Raw genomic sequence first — 22,981 nt, forward strand, 5'->3', positions numbered from 1 at the left:
CCCTAGCCAGCACTGAAGCCTTACAGCAACTGGCATAACTGGTACGCCTTTAACCCACTGCACCAGAGCTCAGACCCTGAAAAGAGATGGTAACTTCGGAGTATTTCACCTCCAAAGATCACCATCTCCCAAGGGCAACTAGAGCATAGTGAGGGGCTACTCACGTTCTTTCATCAAATTCCTGTTAATATGGGAGAACTCTGTGTCTATGCTTAATGCACAACTTGCCTAAACACGCAAGAGAGATTATACAACATTAGAACACTTTGCTACCAGGAGGTTCGAACCCTAGCCATCACAGAAGCCTGACAGCAACTGGCATAACTGGTACGCCTTTAGCCCACTGCACCAGAGCTCAGACCCTGAAAAGAGATGGTAACTTCGGAGTATTTCACCTCCAAAGGTCACCATCTCCCAAGGGCAACTAGAGCATAGTGAGGGGCTACTCACGTTCTTTCATCAAATTCCTGTTAATATGGGAGAACTCTGTGTCTATGCTTAATGCACAACTTGCCTAAACACGCAAATGAGATTATACAACCTTAGAACACTTTCCCACCAGGAGATTCGAACCCTAGCCAGCACTGAAACCTTACAGCAACTGGCATAACTGGTACGCCTTTAACCCACTGCACCAGAGCTCAGACCCTGAAAAGAGATGGTAACTTCGGAGTATTTCACCTCTAAAGATCACCATCTCCCAAGGGCAACTATAGCATAGTGAGGGGCTACTCACGTTCTTTCATCAAATTCCTGTTAATATGGGAGAACTCTGTGTCTATGCTTAATGCACAACTTGCCTAAACACGCAAGAGAGATTATACAACCTTAGAACACTTTCCCACCAGGAGATTCGTACGCTAGCCAGCACAGAAGACTTACAGCAAATGGCATAACTGGTACGCCTTAAACCCACTGCACCACAGCTCAGACCATTAAAGGAGATGGTAACTTCAGAGTATTTCACCTCCAAAGATCACCGTATCCCAAGGGCAACTAGAGCATAGTGAGGGGCCACTCACTGTCTTTCATCAAATTCCTATTAATATGGGAGAACTCTGTGTCTATGCTTAATGCACAACTTGCCTAAACAGGCAAGAGAGATTATACAACCTTAGAACACTTTCCCACCAGGAGATTCGAACCCTAGCCAGCACAGAAGCCTAACAGCAACTGGCATAACTGGTACGCTTTTAACCCACTGCACCAGAGCTCAGACCCTTAAAAGAGAAGGTAACTTCAGAGTATTTCACGTCCAAAGATCACAATCTCCCAAGGGCAACTAGAGCATAGTGAGGGGCTACTCACGTTCTTTCATCAAATTCCTGTTAATATGGGAGAACTCTGTGTCTATGCTTAATGCACAACTTGCCTAAACACGCAAGAGAGATTATACAACCTTAGAACACTTTCCCACCAGGAGATTCGAACCCTAGCCAGCACTGAAGCCTTACAGCAACTGGCATAACTGGTACGCCTTTAACCCACTGCACCAGAGCTCAGACCCTGAAAAGAGATGGTAACTTCGGAGTATTTCACCTCCAAAGATCACCATCTCCCAAGGGCAACTAGAGCATAGTGAGGGGCTACTCACGTTCTTTCATCAAATTCCTGTTAATATGGGAGAACTCTGTGTCTATGCTTAATGCACAACTTGCCTAAACACGCAAGAGAGATTATACAACCTTAGAACACTTTCCCACCAGGAGATTCGAACCCTAGCCAGCACTGAAGCCTTACAGCAACTGGCATAACTGGTACGCCTTTAACCCACTGCACCAGAGCTCAGACCCTGAAAAGAGATGGTAACTTCGGAGTATTTCACCTCCAAAGATCACCATCTCCCAAGGGCAACTAGAGCATAGTGAGGGGCTACTCACGTTCTTTCATCAAATTCCTGTTAATATGGGAGAACTCTGTGTCTATGCTTAATGCACAAATTGCCTAAACACGCAAGAGAGATTATACAACATTAGAACACTTTGCAACCAGGAGGTTCGAACCCTAGCCATCACAGAAGCCTGACAGCAACTGGCATAACTGGTACGCCTTTAGCCCACTGCACCAGAGCTCAGACCCTGAAAAGAGATGGTAACTTCGGAGTATTTCACCTCCAAAGGTCACTATCTCCCAAGGGCAACTAGAGCATAGTGAGGGGCTACTCACGTTCTTTCATCAAATTCCTGTTAATATGGGAGAACTCTGTGTCTTTGCCTAATGCACAACTTGCCTAAACACGCAAGAGAGATTATACAACATTAGAACACTTTCCCACCAGGAGATTCGAACCCTAGCCTGCACAGAAGCCTTACAGCAAATGGCATAACTGGTAAGCCTTTAACCCACTGCACCAGAGCTCAGACCCTTAAAAAGAGATGGTAACTTCGGAGTATTTCACCTCCAAAGACCACCATCTCCCAAGGGCAACAAGAGCATAGTGAGGGGCTACTCACGTTCTTTCATCAAATTCCTCTTAATATGGAAGAACTCTGTGTCTATGCTTAATGCACAACTTGATTAAACACGCAAGACAGATTGTACAACATTAGAACACTTTCCCACCAGGAGATTCGAATCCTAGCCAGCACAGAAGCCTTACAGCAACTGGCATAACTGGTACACCTTTATACCTCTGCACCACAGCTCAGACCCTCAAAATTGATGGTAACTTCGGAGTATTTCACCTCCAAAGATCACCATCTCCCAAGGGCAACTAGAGAATAGTGAGGGGCTACTCACGTTCTTTCATCAAATTCCTGTTAATATGGGAGAACTCTGTGTCTATGTTTAATGCACAACTTGCCTAAATTCGCAAGAGATATTATACAACATTAGAACACTTTCCCACCAGGAGATTCGAACCCTAGCCAGCACAGAAGCCTAACAGCAACTGGCATAACTGGTACGCTTTTAACCCACTGCACCAGAGCTCAGACCCTTAAAAGAGATGGTAACTTCAGAGTATTTCACCTCCAAAGATCACAATCTCCCAAGAGCAACTAGAGCATAGTGAGGGGCTACTCACGTTCTTTCATCAAATTCCTGTTAATATGGGAGAACTCTGTGTCTATGCTTAATGCACAACTTGCCTAAACACGCAAGAGAGATTATACAACCTTAGAACACTTTCCCACCAGGAGATTCGAACCCTAGCCAGCACAGAAGCCTAACAGCAACTGGCATAACTGGTACGCTTTTAACCCACTGCACCAGAGCTCAGACCCTTAAAAGAGATGGTAACTTCAGAGTATTTCACCTTCAAAGATCACAATCTCCCAAGGGCAACTAGAGCATAGTGAGGGGCTACTCACGTTCTTTCATCAAATTCCTGTTAATATGGGAGAACTCTGTGTCTATGCTTAATGGACAACTTGCCTAAACACGCAAAAGAGATTATACAACCTTAGAACACTTTCCCACCAGGAGATTCGTACGCTAGCCAGCACAGAAGACTTACAGCAAATGGCATAACTGGTACGCCTTAAACCCACTGCACCACAGCTCAGACCATTAAAGGAGATGGTAACTTCAGAGTATTTGACCTCCAAAGATCACCGTATCCCAAGGGCATCTAGAGCATAGTGAGGGGCTACTCACTGTCTTTCATCAAATTCCTATTAATATGGGAGAACTCTGTGTCTATGCTTAATGCACAACTTGCCTAAACAGGCAAGAGAGATTATACAACCTTAGAACACTTTCCCACCAAGAGATTCGAACCCTAGCCAGCACAGAAGCCTTACAGCAAATGGCATAACTGGTACACCGTAAACCCACTGCACCACAGCTCTGACCCTTAAATGAGATGGTAACTTCGGAGTATTTCACCTCCAAAGATCACCATCTCCCAAGGGCAACTAGAGCATAGTGAGGGGCTACTCACATTCTTTCATCAAATTCCTGTTAATATATGAGAACTCTGTGTCTATGCTTAATGCACAACTTACCTAAACACGCAAGAGAGATTATACAACTTTAGAACACTTTCCCACCAGGAGATTCGAACCCTAGCCAGCACAGAAGCTTTACAGCAACTGGCATAACTGGTACGCCTTTAGCCCACTGCACCACAGCTCAGGCTTTTAAAAGAGATGGTAACTTCGGAGTATTTCTCCTCCAAAGATCACCATCTCTCAAGGGCAACTAGAGCATAGTTAGGGGCTACTCACGTTCTTTCATCAAATTCCTGTTAATATGGGAGAACTCTGTGTCTATGCTTAATGCACAACTTGCCTAAACACGCAAGAGAGATTATACAACCTTAGAACACTTTCCCACCAGGAGATTCGAACCCTAGCCAGCACAGAAGCCTAACAGCAACTGGCATAACTGGTACGCTTTTATCCCACTGCACCAGAGCTCAGACCCTTAAAAGAGATGGTAACTTCAGAGTATTTCACCTCCAAAGATCACAATCTCCCAAGGGCAACTAGAGCATAGTGAGGGGCTACTCACGTTCTTTCATCAAATTCCTGTTAATATGGGAGAACTCTGTGTCTATGCTTAATGCACAACTTGCCTAAACACGCAAGAGAGATTATACAACCTTAGAACACTTTCCCACCAGGAGATTCGAACCCTAGCCAGCACTGAAGCCTTACAGCAACTGGCATAACTGGTACGCCTTTAACCCACTGCACCAGAGCTCAGACCCTGAAAAGAGATGGTAACTTCGGAGTATTTCACCTCCAAAGATCACCATCTCCCAAGGGCAACTAGAGCATAGTGAGGGGCTACTCACGTTCTTTCATCAAATTCCTGTTAATATGGGAGAACTCTGTGTCTATGCTTAATGCACAACTTGCCTAAACACGCAAGAGAGATTATACAACCTTAGAACACTTTCCCACCAGGAGATTCGAACCCTAGCCAGCACTGAAGCCTTACAGCAACTGGCATAACTGGTACGCCTTTAACCCACTGCACCAGAGCTCAGACCCTGAAAAGAGATGGTAACTTCGGAGTATTTCACCTCCAAAGATCACCATCTCCCAAGGGCAACTAGAGCATAGTGAGGGGCTACTCACGTTCTTTCATCAAATTCCTGTTAATATGGGAGAACTCTGTGTCTATGCTTAATGCACAACTTGCCTAAACACGCAAGAGAGATTATACAACATTAGAACACTTTGCTACCAGGAGGTTCGAACCCTAGCCATCACAGAAGCCTGACAGCAACTGGCATAACTGGTACGCCTTTAGCCCACTGCACCAGAGCTCAGACCCTGAAAAGAGATGGTAACTTCGGAGTATTTCACCTCCAAAGGTCACCATCTCCCAAGGGCAACTAGAGCATAGTGAGGGGCTACTCACGTTCTTTCATCAAATTCCTGTTAATATGGGAGAACTCTGTGTCTATGCTTAATGCACAACTTGCCTAAACACGCAAGAGAGATTATACAACATTAGAACACTTTGCTACCAGGAGGTTCGAACCCTAGCCATCACAGAAGCCTGACAGCAACTGGCATAACTGGTACGCCTTTAGCCCACTGCACCACATCTCAGAACCTTAAAAGAGATGGTAACTTCGGAGTATTTCACCTATAAAGATCACCATCTCCCAAGGGCATCTAAAGCATAGTGAGGGGCTACTCACGTTCTTTCATCAAATTCCTGTTAATATGGGAGAACTCTGTGTCTATGCTTAATGCACAACTTGCCTAAACACGCAAGAGAGATTATACAACCTTAGAACACTTTCCCACCAGGAGATTCGTACCCTAGCCAGCACAGAAGACTTACAGCAAATGGCATAACTGGTACGCCTTAAACCCACTGCACCACAGCTCAGACCGTTAAAGGAGATGGTAACTTCAGAGTATTTCACCTCCAAAGATCACCATCTCCCAAGGGCAACTAGAGCATAGTGAGGCGCTACTCACTGTCTTTCATCAAATTCCTATTAATATGGGAGAACTCTGTGTCTATGCTTAATGCACAACTTGCCTAAACAGGCAAGAGAGATTATACAACCTTAGAACACTTTCCCACCAGGAGATTCGAGCCCTAGCCAGCACAGAAGCCTTACAGCAAATGGCATAACTGGTACACCGTAAACCCACTGCACCACAGCTCTGACCCTTAAATGAGATGGTAACTTCGGAGTATTTCACCTCCAAAGATCACCATCTCCCAAGGGCAACTAGAGCATAGTGAGGGGCTACTCACATTCTTTCATCAAATTCCTGTTAATATATGAGAACTCTGTGTCAATGCTTAATGCACAACTTACCTAAACACGCAAGAGAGATTATACAACCTTAGAACACTTTCCCACCAGGAGATTCGAACCCTAGCCAGCTCAGAAGCTTTACAGCAACTGGCATAACTGGTACGCCTTTACCCACTGCACCACAGCTCAGGCCCTTAAAAGAGATGGTAACTTCGGAGTATTTCTCCTCCAAAGATCACCATCTCTCAAGGGCAATTAGAGCATAGTGAGGGGCTACTCACGTTCTTTCATCAAATTCCTGTTAATATGGGAGAACTCTGTGTCTATGCTTAATGCACAACTTGCCTAAACACGCAAGAGAGATTATACAACCTTAGAACACTTTCCCACCAGGAGATTCGAACCCTAGCCTGCACAGAAGCCTTACAGCAAATGGCATAACTGGTAAGCCTTTAACCCACTGCACCAGAGCTCAGACCCTTAAAAAGAGATGGTAACTTCAGAGTATTTCACCTCCAAAGATCACAATCTCCCAAGGGCAACTAGAGCATAGTGAGGGGCTACTCACGTTCTTTCATCAAATTCCTGTTAATATGGGAGAACTCTGTGTCTATGCTTAATGCACAACTTGCCTAAACACGCAAGAGAGATTATACAACCTTAGAACACTTTCCCACCAGGAGATTCGAACCCTAGCCAGCACAGAAGCCTAACAGCAAATGGCATAACTGGTACGCTTTTAACCCACTGCACCAGAGCTCAGACCCTTAAAAGAGATGGTAACTTCAGAGTATTTCACCTCCAAAGATCACAATCTCCCAAGGGCAACTAGAGCATAGTGAGGGGCTACTCACGTTCTTTCATCAAATTCCTGTTAATATGGGAGAACTCTGTGTCTATGCTTAATGCACAACTTGCCTAAACACGCAAGAGAGATTATACAACCTTAGAACACTTTCCCACCAGGAGATTCGAACCCTAGCCAGCACTGAAGCCTTACAGCAACTGGCATAACTGGTACGCCTTTAACCCACTGCACCAGAACTCAGACCCTGAAAAGAGATGGTAACTTCGGAGTATTTCACCTCCAAAGATCACCATCTCCCAAGGGCAACTATAGCATAGTGAGGGGCTACTCACGTTCTTTCATCAAATTCCTGTTAATATGGGAGAACTCTGTGTCTATGCTTAATGCACAACTTGCCTAAACACGCAAGAGAGATTATACAACCTTAGAACACTTTCCCACCAGGAGATTCGAACCCTAGCCAGCACAGAAGCCTTACAGCAAATGGCATAACTGGTACGCCGTAAACCCACTGCACCACAGCTTTGACCCTTAAATGAGATGGTAACTTCGGAGTATTTCACCTCCAAAGATCACCATCTCCCAAGGGCAACTAGAGCATAGTGAGGGGCTACTCACATTCTTTCATCAAATTCCTGTTAATATATGAGAACTCTGTGTCTATGCTTAATGCACAACTTACCTAAACACGCAAGAGAGATTATACAACTTTAGAACACTTTCCCACCAGGAGATTCGAACCCTAGCCAGCACAGAAGCTTTACAGCAACTGGCATAACTGGTACACCTTTACCCACTGCACCACTGCTCAGGCCCTTAAAAGAGATGGTAACTTCGGAGTATTTCTCCTCCAAAGATCACCATCTCTCAAGGGCAACTAGAGCATAGTGAGGGGCTACTCACGTTCTTTCATCAAATTCCTGTTAACATGGGAGAACTCTGTGTCTATGCTTAATGCACAACTTGCCTAAACACGCAAGAGAGATTATACAACCTTAGAACACTTTCCCACCAGGAGATTCGAACCCTAGCCAGCACAGAAGCCTTACAGCAAATGGCATAACTGGTACGCCGTAAACCCACTGCACCACAGCTTTGACCCTTAAATGAGATGGTAACTTCGGAGTATTTCACCTCCAAATATCACCATCTCCCAAGGGCAACTAGAGCATAGTGAGGGGCTACTCACATTCTTTCATCAAATTCCTGTTAATATATGAGAACTCTGTGTCTATGCTTAATGCACAACTTACCTAAACACGCAAGAGAGATTATACAACTTTAGAACACTTTCCCACCAGGAGATTCGAACCCTAGCCAGCACAGAAGCTTTACAGCAACTGGCATAACTGGTACACCTTTACCCACTGCACCACTGCTCAGGCCCTTAAAAGAGATGGTAACTTCGGAGTATTTCTCCTCCAAAGATCACCATCTCTCAAGGGCAACTAGAGCATAGTGAGGGGCTACTCACGTTCTTTCATCAAATTCCTGTTAATATGGGAGAACTCTGTGTCTATGCTTAATGCACAACTTGCCTAAACACGCAAGAGAGATTATACAACCTTAGAACACTTTCCCACCAGGAGAATCGAACCCTAGCCAGCACTGAAGCCTTACAGCAACTGGCATAACTGGTACGCCTTTAACCCACTGCACCAGAGCTCAGACCCTGAAAAGAGATGGTAACTTCGGAGTATTTCACCTCCAAAGATCACCATCTCCCAAGGGCAACTAGAGCATAGTGAGGGGCTACTCACGTTCTTTCATCAAATTCCTGTTAATATGGGAGAACTCTGTGTCTATGCTTAATGCACAACTTGCCTAAACACGCAAGAGAGATTATACAACCTTAGAACACTTTCCCACCAGGAGATTCGAACCCTAGCCAGCACTGAAGCCTTACAGCAACTGGCATAACTGGTACGCCTTTAACCCACTGCACCAGAGCTCAGACCCTGAAAAGAGATGGTAACTTCGGAGTATTTCACCTCCAAAGATCACCATCTCCCAAGGGCAACTAGAGCATAGTGAGGGGCTACTCACGTTCTTTCATCAAATTCCTGTTAATATGGGAGAACTCTGTGTCTATGCTTAATGCACAACTTGCCTAAACACGCAAGAGAGATTATACAACATTAGAACACTTTGCTACCAGGAGGTTCGAACCCTAGCCATCACAGAAGCCTGACAGCAACTGGCATAACTGGTACGCCTTTAGCCCACTGCACCAGAGCTCAGACCCTGAAAAGAGATGGTAACTTCGGAGTATTTCACCTCCAAAGGTCACCATCTCCCAAGGGCAACTAGAGCATAGTGAGGGGCTACTCACGTTCTTTCATCAAATTCCTGTTAATATGGGAGAACTCTGTGTCTATGCTTAATGCACAACTTGCCTAAACACGCAAGAGAGATTATACAACATTAGAACACTTTGCTACCAGGAGGTTCGAACCCTAGCCATCACAGAAGCCTGACAGCAACTGGCATAACTGGTACGCCTTTAGCCCACTGCACCACAGCTCAGAACCTTAAAAGAGATGGTAACTTCGGAGTATTTCACCTATAAAGATCACCATCTCCCAAGGGCATCTAAAGCATAGTGAGGGGCTACTCACGTTCTTTCATCAAATTCCTGTTAATATGGGAGAACTCTGTGTCTATGCTTAATGCACAACTTGCCTAAACAGGCAAGAGAGATTATACAACCTTAGAACACTTTCCCACCAGGAGATTCGTACCCTAGCCAGCACAGAAGACTTACAGCAAATGGCATAACTGGTACGCCTTAAACCCACTGCACCACAGCTCAGACCGTTAAAGGAGATGGTAACTTCAGAGTATTTCACCTCCAAAGATCACCATCTCCCAAGGGCAACTAGAGCATAGTGAGGCGCTACTCACTGTCTTTCATCAAATTCCTATTAATATGGGAGAACTCTGTGTCTATGCTTAATGCACAACTTGCCTAAACAGGCAAGAGAGATTATACAACCTTAGAACACTTTCCCACCAGGAGATTCGAGCCCTAGCTAGCACAGAAGCCTTACAGCAAATGGCATAACTGGTACACCGTAAACCCACTGCACCACAGCTCTGACCCTTAAATGAGATGGTAACTTCGGAGTATTTCACCTCCAAAGATCACCATCTCCCAAGGGCAACTAGAGCATAGTGAGGGGCTACTCACATTCTTTCATCAAATTCCTGTTAATATATGAGAACTCTGTGTCAATGCTTAATGCACAACTTACCTAAACACGCAAGAGAGATTATACAACCTTAGAACACTTTCCCACCAGGAGATTCGAACCCTAGCCAGCACAGAAGCTTTACAGCAACTGGCATAACTGGTACGCCTTTACCCACTGCACCACAGCTCAGGCCCTTAAAAGAGATGGTAACTTCGGAGTATTTCTCCTCCAAAGATCACCATCTCTCAAGGGCAATTAGAGCATAGTGAGGGGCTACTCACGTTCTTTCATCAAATTCCTGTTAATATGGGAAAACTCTGTGTCTATGCTTAATGCACAACTTGCCTAAACACGCAAGAGAGATTATACAACCTTAGAACACTTTCCCACCAGGAGATTTGAACCCTAGCCTGCACAGAAGCCTTACAGCAAATGGCATAACTGGTAAGCCTTTAACCCACTGCACCAGAGCTCAGACCCTTAAAAAGAGATGGTAACTTCGGAGTATTTCACCTCCAAAGATCACCATCTCCCAAGGGCAACAAGAGCATAGTGAGGGGCTACTCATGTTCTTTCATCAAATTCCTCTTAATATGGAAGAACTCTGTGTCTATGCTTAATGCACAACTTGATTAAACACGCAAGACAGATTGTACAACATTAGAACACTTTCCCACCAGGAGATTCGAATCCTAGCCAGCACAGAAGCCTTACAGCAACTGGCATAACTGGTACACCTTTATCCCACTGCACCACAGCTCAGACCCTCAAAAGAGATGGTAACTTCGGAGTATTTCAACTCCAAAGATCACCATCTCCCAAGGGCAACTAGAGAATAGTGAGGGGCTACTCACGTTCTTTCATCAAATTCCTGTTAATATGGGAGAACTCTGTGTCTATGTTTAATGCACAACTTGCCTAAACTACGCAAGAGAGATTATACAACCTTAGAACACTTTCCCACCAGGAGATTCGAACCCTAGCCAGCACAGAAGCCTAACAGCAACTGGCATAACTGGTACGCTTTTAACCCACTGCACCAGAGCTCAGACCCTTAAAAGAGATGGTAACTTCAGAGTATTTCACCTCCAAAGATCACAATCTCCCAAGGGCAACTAGAGCATAGTGAGGGGCTACTCACGTTCTTTCATCAAATTCCTGTTAATATGGGAGAACTCTGTGTCTATGCTTAATGCACAACTTGCCTAAACACGCAAGAGAGATTATACAACCTTAGAACACTTTCCCACCAGGAGATTCGAACCCTAGCCAGCACAGAAGCCTAACAGCAAATGGCATAACTGGTACGCTTTTAACCCACTGCACCAGAGCTCAGACCCTTAAAAGAGATGGTAACTTCAGAGTATTTCACCTCCAAAGATCACAATCTCCCAAGGGCAACTAGAGCATAGTGAGGGGCTACTCACTTTCTTTCATCAAATTCCTGTTAATATGGGAGAACTCTGTGTCTATGCTTAATGCACAACTTGCCTAAACACGCAAGAGAGATTATACAAGCTTAGAACACTTTCCCACCAGGAGATTCGAACCCTAGCCAGCACTGAAGCCTTACAGCAACTGGCATAACTGGTACGCCTTTAACCCACTGCACCAGAACTCAGACCCTGAAAAGAGATGGTAACTTCGGAGTATTTCACCTCCAAAGATCACCATCTCCCAAGGGCAACTATAGCATAGTGAGGGGCTACTCACGTTCTTTCAACAAATTCCTGTTAATATGGGAGAACTCTGTGTCTATGCTTAATGCACAACTTGCCTAAACACGCAAGAGAGATTATACAACCTTAGAACACTTTCCCACCAGGAGATTCGAACCCTAGCCAGCACAGAAGCCTTACAGCAAATGGCATAACTGGTACGCCGTAAACCCACTGCACCACAGCTTTGACCCTTAAATGAGATGGTAACTTCGGAGTATTTCACCTCCAAAGATCACCATCTCCCAAGGGCAACTAGAGCATAGTGAGGGGCTACTCACATTCTTTCATCAAATTCCTGTTAATATATGAGAACTCTGTGTGTATGCTTAATGCACAACTTACCTAAACACGCAAGAGAGATTATACAACTTTAGAACACTTTCCCACTAGGAGATTCGAACCCTAGCCAGCACAGAAGCTTTACAGCAACTGGCATAACTGGTACACCTTTACCCACTGCACCACTGCTCAGGCCCCTAAAAGAGATGGTAACTTCGGAGTATTTCTCCTCCAAAGATCACCATCTCTCAAGGGCAACTAGAGCATAGTGAGGGGCTACTCACGTTCTTTCATCAAATTCCTGTTAATATGGGAGAACTCTGTGTCTATGCTTAATGCACAACTTGCCTAAACATGCAAGAGAGATTATACAACCTTAGAACACTTTCCCACCAGGAGATTCGAAACCTAGCCTGCACAGAAGCCTTACAGCAAATGGCATAACTGGTAAGCCTTTAACCCACTGCACCAGAGCTCAGACCCTTAAAAAGAGATGGTAACTTCGGAGTATTTCACCTCCAAAGATCACCATCTCCCAAGGGCAACAAGAGCATAGTGAGGGGCTACTCACGTTCTTTCATCGAATTCCTCTTAATATGGAAGAACTCTGTGTCTATGCTTAATGCACAACTTGATTAAACACGCAAGACAGATTATACAACATTAGAACACTTTCCCACCAGGAGATTCGAACCCTAGCCAGCACAGAAGCCTTACAGCAACTGGCATAACTGGTACACCTTTATCTCACTGCACCACAGCTCAGACCCTCAAAAGAGATGGTAACTTCGGAGTATTTCACCTTCAAAGATCACCATCTCCCAAGGGCAACTAGAGAATAGTGAGGGGCTACTCACGTTCTTTCATCAAATTCCTGTTAATATGGGAGAACTCTGTGTCTATGCTTAATGCACAACTTGCCTAAACACGCAAGAGAGATTATACAACCTTAGAACACTTTCCCACCAGGAGATTCGTACGCTAGCCAGCACAGAAGACTTACAGCAAATGGCATAACTGGTACGCCTTAAACCCACTGCACCACAGCTCAGACCGTTAAAGGAGATGGTAACTTCAGAGTATTTCACCTCCAAAGATCACCATATCCCAAGGGCAACTAGAGCATAGTGAGGGGCTACTCACTGTCTTTCATCAAATTTCTATTAATATGGGAGAACTCTGTGTCTATGCTTAATGCACAACTTGCCTAAACAGGCAAGAGAGATTATACAACCTTAGAACACTTTCCCACCAGGAGATTCGAACCCTAGCCAGCACAGAAGCCTTACAGCAAATGGCATAACTGGTACACCGTAAACCCACTGCACCACAGCTCTGACCCTTAAATGAGATGGTAACTTCGGAGTATTTCACCTCCAAAGATCACCATCTCCCAAGGGCAACTAGAGCATAGTGAGGGGCTACTCACATTCTTTCATCAAATTCCTATTAATATATGAGAACTCTGTGTCTATGCTTAATGCACAACTTACCTAAACACGTAAGAGAGATTATACAACTTTAGAACACTTTCCCACCAGGAGATTCGAACCCTAGCCAGCACAGAAGCTTTACAGCAACTGGCATAACTGGTACGCCTTTACCCACTGCACCACAGCTCAGGCCCTTAAAAGAGATGGTAACTTCGGAGTATTTCTCCTCCAAAGATCACCATCTCTCAAGGGCAACTAGAGCATAGTGAGGGGCTACTCACGTTCTTTCATCAAATTCCTGTTAATATGGGAGAACTCTGTGTCTATGCTTAATGCACAACTTGCCTAAACACGCAAGAGAGATTATACAACCTTAGAACACTTTCCCACCAGGAGATTCGAACCCTAGCCTGCACAGAAGCCTTACAGCAAATGGCATAACTGGTAAGCCTTTAACCCACTGCACCAGAGCTCAGACCCTTAAAAAGAGATGGTAACTTCGGAGTATTTCACCTCCAAAGATCACCATCTCCCAAGGGCAACAAGAGCATAGTGAGGGGCTACTCACGTTCTTTCATCAAATTCCTCTTAATATGGAAGAACTCTGTGTCTATGCTTAATGCACAACTTGATTAAACACGCAAGACAGATTATACAACATTAGAACACTTTCCCACCAGGAGATTCGAACCCTAGCCAGCACAGAAGCCTTACAACAACTGGCATAACTGGTACACCTTTATCCCACTGCACCACAGCTCAGACCCTCAAAAGAGATGGTAACTTCGGAGTATTTCACCTCCAAAGATCACCATCTCCCAAGGGCAACTAGAGCATAGTGAAGGGCTACTCACGTTCTTTCATCAAATTCCTGTTAATATGGGAGAACTCTGTGACTATGCTTAATGCACAACTTGCCTAAACACGCAAGAGAGATTATACAACCTTAGAACACTTTCCCACCAGGAGATTCGAACCCTAGCCAGCACAGAAGCCTAACAGCAACTGGCATAACTGGTACGCTTTTAACCCACTGCACCAGAGCTCAGACCCTTAAAAGAGATGGTAACTTCAGAGTATTTCACCTCCAAAGATCACAATCTCCCAAGGGCAACTAGAGCATAGTGAGGGGCTACTCACGTTCTTTCATCAAATTCCTGTTAATATGGGAGAACTCTGTGTCTATGCTTATTGCACAACTTGCCTAAACACGCAAGAGAGATTATACAACCTTAGAACACTTTCCCACCAGGAGATTCGAACCCTAGCCAGCACAGAAGCCTTACAGCAACTGGCATAACTGGTACGCTTTTAACCCACTGCACCAGAGCTCAGACCCTTAAAAGAGATGGTAACTTCAGAGTATTTCACCTCCAAACATCACAATCTCCCAAGGGCAACTAGAGCATAGTGAGGGGCTACTCACGTTCTTTCATCAAATTCCTGTTAATATGGGAGAACTCTGTGTCTATGCTTAATGCACAACTTGCCTAAACACGCAAGAGAGATTATACAACCTTAGAACACTTTCCCACCAGGAGATTCGAACCCTAGCCAGCACTGAAGCCTTACAGCAACTGGCATAACTGGTACGCGTTTAACCCACTGCACCAGAGCTCAGACCCTGAAAAGAGATGGTAACTTCGGAGTATTTCACCTCCAAAGATCACCATCTCCCAAGGGCAACTATAGCATAGTGAGGGGCTACTCACGTTCTTTCATCAAATTCCTGTTAATATGGGAGAACTCTGTGTCTATGCTTATTGCACAACTTGCCTAAACACGCAAGAGAGATTATACAACCTTAGAACACTTTCCCACCAGGAGATTCGTACGCTAGCCAGCACAGAAGACTTACAGCAAATGGCATAACTGGTACGCCTTAAACCCACTGCACCAAAGCTCAGACCGTTAAAGGAGATGGTAACTTCAGAGTATTTCACCTCCAAAGATCACCATATCCCAAGGGCAACTAGAGCATAGTGAGGGGCTACTCACTGTCTTTCATCAAATTTCTATTAATATGGGAGAACTCTGTGTCTATGCTTAATGCACAACTTGCCTAAACAGGCAAGAGAGATTATACAACCTTAGAACACTTTCCCACCAGGAGATTCGAACCCTAGCCAGCACAGAAGCCTTACAGCAAATGGCATAACTGGTACACCGTAAACCCACTGCACCACAGCTCTGACCCTTAAATGAGATGGTAACTTCGGAGTATTTCACCTCCAAAGATCACCATCTCCCAAGGGCAACTAGAGCATAGTGTGGGGCTACTCACGTTCTTTCATCAAATTCCTGTTAATATGGGAGAACTCTGTGTCTATGCTTAATGCACAACTTGCCTAAACACGCAAGAGAGATTATACAACCTTAGAACACTTTCCCACCAGGAGATTCGAACCCTAGCCAGCACAGAAGCCTTACAGCAACTAGCATAACTGGCACGCCTTTAACCTACTGCACCAAAGCTCAGACCCTTAAAAGAGATGGTAACTTCAGAGTATTTCACCTCAAAAGATCACCATCTCCCAAGGGCATCTAGAGCATAGTGAGGGGCTACTCACGTTCTTCCATCAAATTCTTGTTAATATGGGAGAACTCTGTGTCTATCCTTAATGCACAACTTGCCTAAACACGCAAGAGAGATTATACAACCTTAGAACACTTTCCCACCAGGAGATTCCAACCCTAGCCTGCACAGCAGCCTTACAGCAAATGGCATAACTGGTAAGCCTTTAACCCACTGCACCAGAGCTCAGACCCATAAAAGAGATGGTAACTTCGGAGTATTTCACCTCCAAAGATCACCATCTCCCAAGGGCAACTAGAGCATAGTGAAGGGCTACTCACGTTCTTTCATCAAATTCCTGTTAATATGGGAGAACTCTGTGTCTATGCTTAATGCACAACTTGCCTAAACACGCAAGAGAGATTATACAACCTTAGAACACTTTCCCACCAGGAGATTCGTACGCTAGCCAGCACAGAAGACTTACAGCAAATGGCATAACTGGTACGCCTTAAACCCACTGCACCACAGCTCAGACCGTTAAAGGAGATGGTAACTTCAGAGTATTTCACCTCCAAAGATCACCATATCCCAAGGGCAACTAGAGCATAGTGAGGGGCTACTCACTGTCTTTCATCAAATTTCTATTAATATGGGAGAACTCTGTGTCTATGCTTAATGCACAACTTGCCTAAACAGGCAAGAGAGATTATACAACCTTAGAACACTTTCCCACCAGGAGATTCGAACCCTAGCCAGCACAGAAGCCTAACAGCAACTGGCATAACTGGTACGCTTTTAACCCACTGCACCAGAGCTCAGACCCTTAAAAGAGATGGTAACTTCAGAGTATTTCACCTCCAAAGATCACAATCTCCCAAGGGCAACTAGAGCATAGTGAGGGGCTACTCACGTTCTTTCATCAAATTCCTGTTAATATGGGAGAACTCTGTGTCTATGCTTATTGCACAACTTGCCTAAACACGCAAGAGAGATTATACAACCTTAGAACACTTTCCCACCAGGAGATTCGAACCCTAGCCAGCACAGAAGCCTTACAGAAACTGGCATAACTGGTACGCTTTTAACCCACTGCACCAGAGCTCAGACCCTTAAAAGAGATGGTAACTTCAGAGTATTTCACCTCCAAAGATCACCATCTCCCAAGGGCAACTAGAGCATAGTGAGGGGCTACTCACATTCTTTCATCAAATTCCTGTTAATATATGAGAACTCTGTGTCTATGCTTAATGGACAACTTACCTAAACACGCAAGAGAGATTATACAACTTTAGAACACTTTCCCACCAGGAGATTCGAACCCTAGCCAGCACAGAAGCTTACAGCAACTGGCATAACTGGTACACCTTTACCCACTGCACCACTGCTCAGGACCCTTAAAAGAGATGGTAACTTCGGAGTATTTCTCCTCCAAAGATCACCATCTCTCAAGGGCAACTAGAGCATAGTGAGGGGCTACTCACGTTCTTTCATCAAATTCCTGTTAATATGGGAGAACTCTGTGTCTATGCTTAATGCACAACTTGCCTAAACACGCAAGAGAGATTATACAACCTTAGAACACTTTCCCACCAGGAGATTCGAACCCTAGCCAGCACAGAAGCCTTACAGAAACTGGCATAACTGGTACGCCTTTAACCCACTGCACCAGAGCTCAGACCCTTAAAAGAGATGGTAACTTCGGAGTATTTCACCTCCAAAGATCACCATCTCCCAAGGGCAACTAGAGCATAGTGAGGGGCTACTCACATTCTTTCATCAAATTCCTGTTAATATATGAGAACTCTGTGTCTATGCTTAATGGACAACTTACCTAAACACGCAAGAGAGATTATACAACTTTAGAACACTTTCCCACCAGGAGATTCGAACCCTAGCCAGCACAGAAGCTTTACAGCAACTGGCATAACTGGTACACCTTTACCCACTGCACCACTGCTCAGGCCCTTAAAAGAGATGGTAACTTCGGAGTATTTCTCCTCCAAAGATCACCATCTCTCAAGGGCAACTAGAGCATAGTGAGGGGCTACTCACGTTCTTTCATCAAATTCCTGTTAATATGGGAGAACTCTGTGTCTATGCTTAATGCACAACTTGCCTAAACACGCAAGAGAGATTATACAACCTTAGAACACTTTCCCACCAGGAGATTCGAACCCTAGCCAGCACTGAAGCCTTACAGCAACTGGCATAACTGGTACGCCTTTAACCCACTGCACCAGAGCTCAGACCCTGAAAAGAGATGGTAACTTCGGAGTATTTCACCTCCAAAGATCACCATCTCCCAAGGGCAACTAGAGCATAGTGAGGGGCTACTCACGTTCTTTCATCAAATTCCTGTTAATATGGGAGAACTCTGTGTCTATGCTTAATGCACAACTTGCCTAAACACGCAAGAGAGATTATACAACCTTAGAACACTTTCCCACCAGGAGATTCGAACCCTAGCCAGCACTGAAGCCTTACAGCAACTGGCATAACTGGTACGCCTTTAACCCACTGCACCAGAGCTCAGACCCTGAAAAGAGATGGTAACTTCGGAGTATTTCACCTCCAAAGATCACCATCTCCCAAGGGCAACTAGAGCATAGTGAGGGGCTACTCACGTTCTTTCATCAAATTCCTGTTAATATGGGAGAACTCTGTGTCTATGCTTAATGCACAACTTGCCTAAACACGCAAGAGAGATTATACAACATTAGAACACTTTGCTACCAGGAGGTTCGAACCCTAGCCATCACAGAAGCCTGACAGCAACTGGCATAACTGGTACGCCTTTAGCCCACTGCACCAGAGCTCAGACCCTGAAAAGAGATGGTAACTTCGGAGTATTTCACCTCCAAAGGTCACCATCTCCCAAGGGCAACTAGAGCATAGTGAGGGGCTACTCACGTTCTTTCATCAAATTCCTGTTAATATGGGAGAACTCTGTGTCTATGCTTAATGCACAACTTGCCTAAACACGCAAGAGAGATTATACAACCTTAGAACACTTTCCCACCAGGAGATTCGTACCCTAGCCAGCACAGAAGACTTACAGCAAATGGCATAACTGGTACGCCTTAAACCCACTGCACCACAGCTCAGACCGTTAAAGGAGATGGTAACTTCAGAGTATTTCACCTCCAAAGATCACCATCTCCCAAGGGCAACTAGAGCATAGTGAGGCGCTACTCACTGTCTTTCATCAAATTCCTATTAATATGGGAGAACTCTGTGTCTATGCTTAATGCACAACTTGCCTAAACAGGCAAGAGAGATTATACAACCTTAGAACACTTTCCCACCAGGAGATTCGAGCCCTAGCCTAGCACAGAAGCCTTACAGCAAATGGCATAACTGGTACACCGTAAACCCACTGCACCACAGCTCATGACCCTTAAATGAGATGGTAACTTCGGAGTATTTCACCTCCAAAGATCACCATCTCCCAAGGGCAACTAGAGCATAGTGAGGGGCTACTCACATTCTTTCATCAAATTCCTGTTAATATGGAGAACTCTGTGTCTATGCTTAATGCACAACTTGACCTAAACACGCAAGAGAGATTATACAACCTTAGAACACTTTCCCACCAGGAGATTCGAACCCTAGCCAGCACAGAAGCCTTTACAGCAACTGGCATAACTGGTACGCCTTTACCCACTGCACCACAGCTCAGGACCCTTAAAAGAGATGGTAACTTCGGAGTATTTCACCTCCAAAGATCACCATCTCTCAAGGGCAACTAGAGCATAGTGAGGGGCTACTCACGTTCTTTCATCAAATTCCTGTTAATATGGGAAGAACTCTGTGTCTATGCTTAATGCACAACTTGCCTAAACACGCAAGAGAGATTATACAACCTTAGAACACTTTCCCACCAGGAGATTCGAACCCTAGCCAGCACAGAAGCCTTACAGCAACTGGCATAACTGGTACGCCTTTAACCCACTGCACCAGAGCTCAGACCCTTAAAAGAGATGGTAACTTCGGAGTATTTCACCTCCAAAGATCACCATCTCCCAAGGGCAACAAGAGCATAGTGAGGGGCTACTCACGTTCTTTCATCAAATTCCTCTTAATATGGAAGAACTCTGTGTCTATGCTTAATGCACAACTTGATTAAACACGCAAGACAGATTGTACAACATTAGAACACTTTCCCACCAGGAGATTCGAATCCTAGCCAGCACAGAAGCCTTACAGCAACTGGCATAACTGGTACACCTTTATCCCACTGCACCACAGCTCAGACCCTCAAAAGAGATGGTAACTTCGGAGTATTTCAACTCCAAAGATCACCATCTCCCAAGGGCAACTAGAGAATAGTGAGGGGCTACTCACGTTCTTTCATCAAATTCCTGTTAATATGGGAGAACTCTGTGTCTATGTTTAATGCACAACTTGCCTAAACACGCAAGAGAGATTATACAACCTTAGAACACTTTCCCACCAGGAGATTCGAACCCTAGCCAGCACAGAAGCCTAACAGCAACTGGCATAACTGGTACGCTTTTAACCCACTGCACCAGAGCTCAGACCCTTAAAAGAGATGGTAACTTCAGAGTATTTCACCTCCAAAGATCACAATCTCCCAAGGGCAACTAGAGCATAGTGAGGGGCTACTCACGTTCTTTCATCAAATTCCTGTTAATATGGGAGAACTCTGTGTCTATGCTTAATGCACAACTTGCCTAAACACGCAAGAGAGATTATACAACCTTAGAACACTTTCCCACCAGGAGATTCGAACCCTAGCCAGCACAGAAGCCTAACAGCAAATGGCATAACTGGTACGCTTTTAACCCACTGCACCAGAGCTCAGACCCTTAAAAGAGATGGTAACTTCAGAGTATTTCACCTCCAAAGATCACAATCTCCCAAGGGCAACTAGAGCATAGTGAGGGGCTACTCACTTTCTTTCATCAAATTCCTGTTAATATGGGAGAACTCTGTGTCTATGCTTAATGCACAACTTGCCTAAACACGCAAGAGAGATTATACAACCTTAGAACACTTTCCCACCAGGAGATTCGAACCCTAGCCAGCACTGAAGCCTTACAGCAACTGGCATAACTGGTACGCCTTTAACCCACTGCACCAGAACTCAGACCCTGAAAAGAGATGGTAACTTCGGAGTATTTCACCTCCAAAGATCACCATCTCCCAAGGGCAACTATAGCATAGTGAGGGGCTACTCACGTTCTTTCAACAAATTCCTGTTAATATGGGAGAACTCTGTGTCTATGCTTAATGCACAACTTGCCTAAACACGCAAGAGAGATTATACAACCTTAGAACACTTTCCCACCAGGAGATTCGAACCCTAGCCAGCACAGCACAGAAGCCTTACAGCAAATGGCATAACTGGTACGCCGTAAACCCACTGCACCACAGCTTTGACCCTTAAATGAGATGGTAACTTCGGAGTATTTCACCTCCAAAGATCACCATCTCCCAAGGGCAACTAGAGCATAGTGAGGGGCTACTCACATTCTTTCATCAAATTCCTGTTAATATATGAGAACTCTGTGTCTATGCTTAATGCACAACTTACCTAAACACGCAAGAGAGATTATACAACTTTAGAACACTTTCCCACCAGGAGATTCGAACCCTAGCCAGCACAGAAGCTTTACAGCAACTGGCATAACTGGTACACCTTTACCCACTGCACCACTGCTCAGGCCCTTAAAAGAGATGGTAACTTCGGAGTATTTCTCCTCCAAAGATCACCATCTCTCAAGGGCAACTAGAGCATAGTGAGGGGCTACTTACGTTCTTTCATCAAATTCCTGTTAATATGGGAGAACTCTGTGTCTATGCTTAATGCACAACTTGCCTAAACATGCAAGAGAGATTATACAACCTTAGAACACTTTCCCACCAGGAGATTCGAACCCTAGCCTGCACAGAAGCCTTACAGCAAATGGCATAACTGGTAAGCCTTTAACCCACTGCACCAGAGCTCAGACCCTTAAAAAGAGATGGTAACTTCGGAGTATTTCACCTCCAAAGATCACCATCTCCCAAGGGCAACAAGAGCATAGTGAGGGGCTACTCACGTTCTTTCATCGAATTCCTCTTAATATGGAAGAACTCTGTGTCTATGCTTAATGCACAACTTGATTAAACACGCAAGACAGATTATACAACATTAGAACACTTTCCCACCAGGAGATTCGAACCCTAGCCAGCACAGAAGCCTTACAGCAACTGGCATAACTGGTACACCTTTATCTCACTGCACCACAGCTCAGACCCTCAAAAGAGATGGTAACTTCGGAGTATTTCACCTTCAAAGATCACCATCTCCCAAGGGCAACTAGAGAATAGTGAGGGGCTACTCACGTTCTTTCATCAAATTCCTGTTAATATGGGAGAACTCTGTGTCTATGCTTAATGCACAACTTGCCTAAACACGTAAGAGAGATTATACAACCTTAGAACACTTTCCCACCAGGAGATTCGTACGCTAGCCAGCACAGAAGACTTACAGCAAATGGCATAACTGGTACGCCTTAAACCCACTGCACCACAGCTCAGACCTTTAAAGGAGATGGTAACTTCAGAGTATTTCACCTCCAAAGATCACCATATCCCAAGGGCAACTAGAGCATAGTGAGGGGCTACTCACTGTCTTTCATCAAATTTCTATTAATATGGGAGAACTCTGTGTCTATGCTTAATGCACAACTTGCCTAAACAGGCAAGAGAGATTATACAACCTTAGAACACTTTCCCACCAGGAGATTCGAACCCTAGCCAGCACAGAAGCCTTACAGCAAATGGCATAACTGGTACACCGTAAACCCACTGCACCACAGCTCTGACCCTTAAATGAGATGGTAAC

The sequence above is a fragment of the Procambarus clarkii genome, chromosome 71 (genome assembly GCF_040958095.1).
Source record: "Procambarus clarkii isolate CNS0578487 chromosome 71, FALCON_Pclarkii_2.0, whole genome shotgun sequence".
In the NCBI taxonomy this organism is placed as follows: Eukaryota; Metazoa; Arthropoda; class Malacostraca; order Decapoda; family Cambaridae; genus Procambarus; species Procambarus clarkii.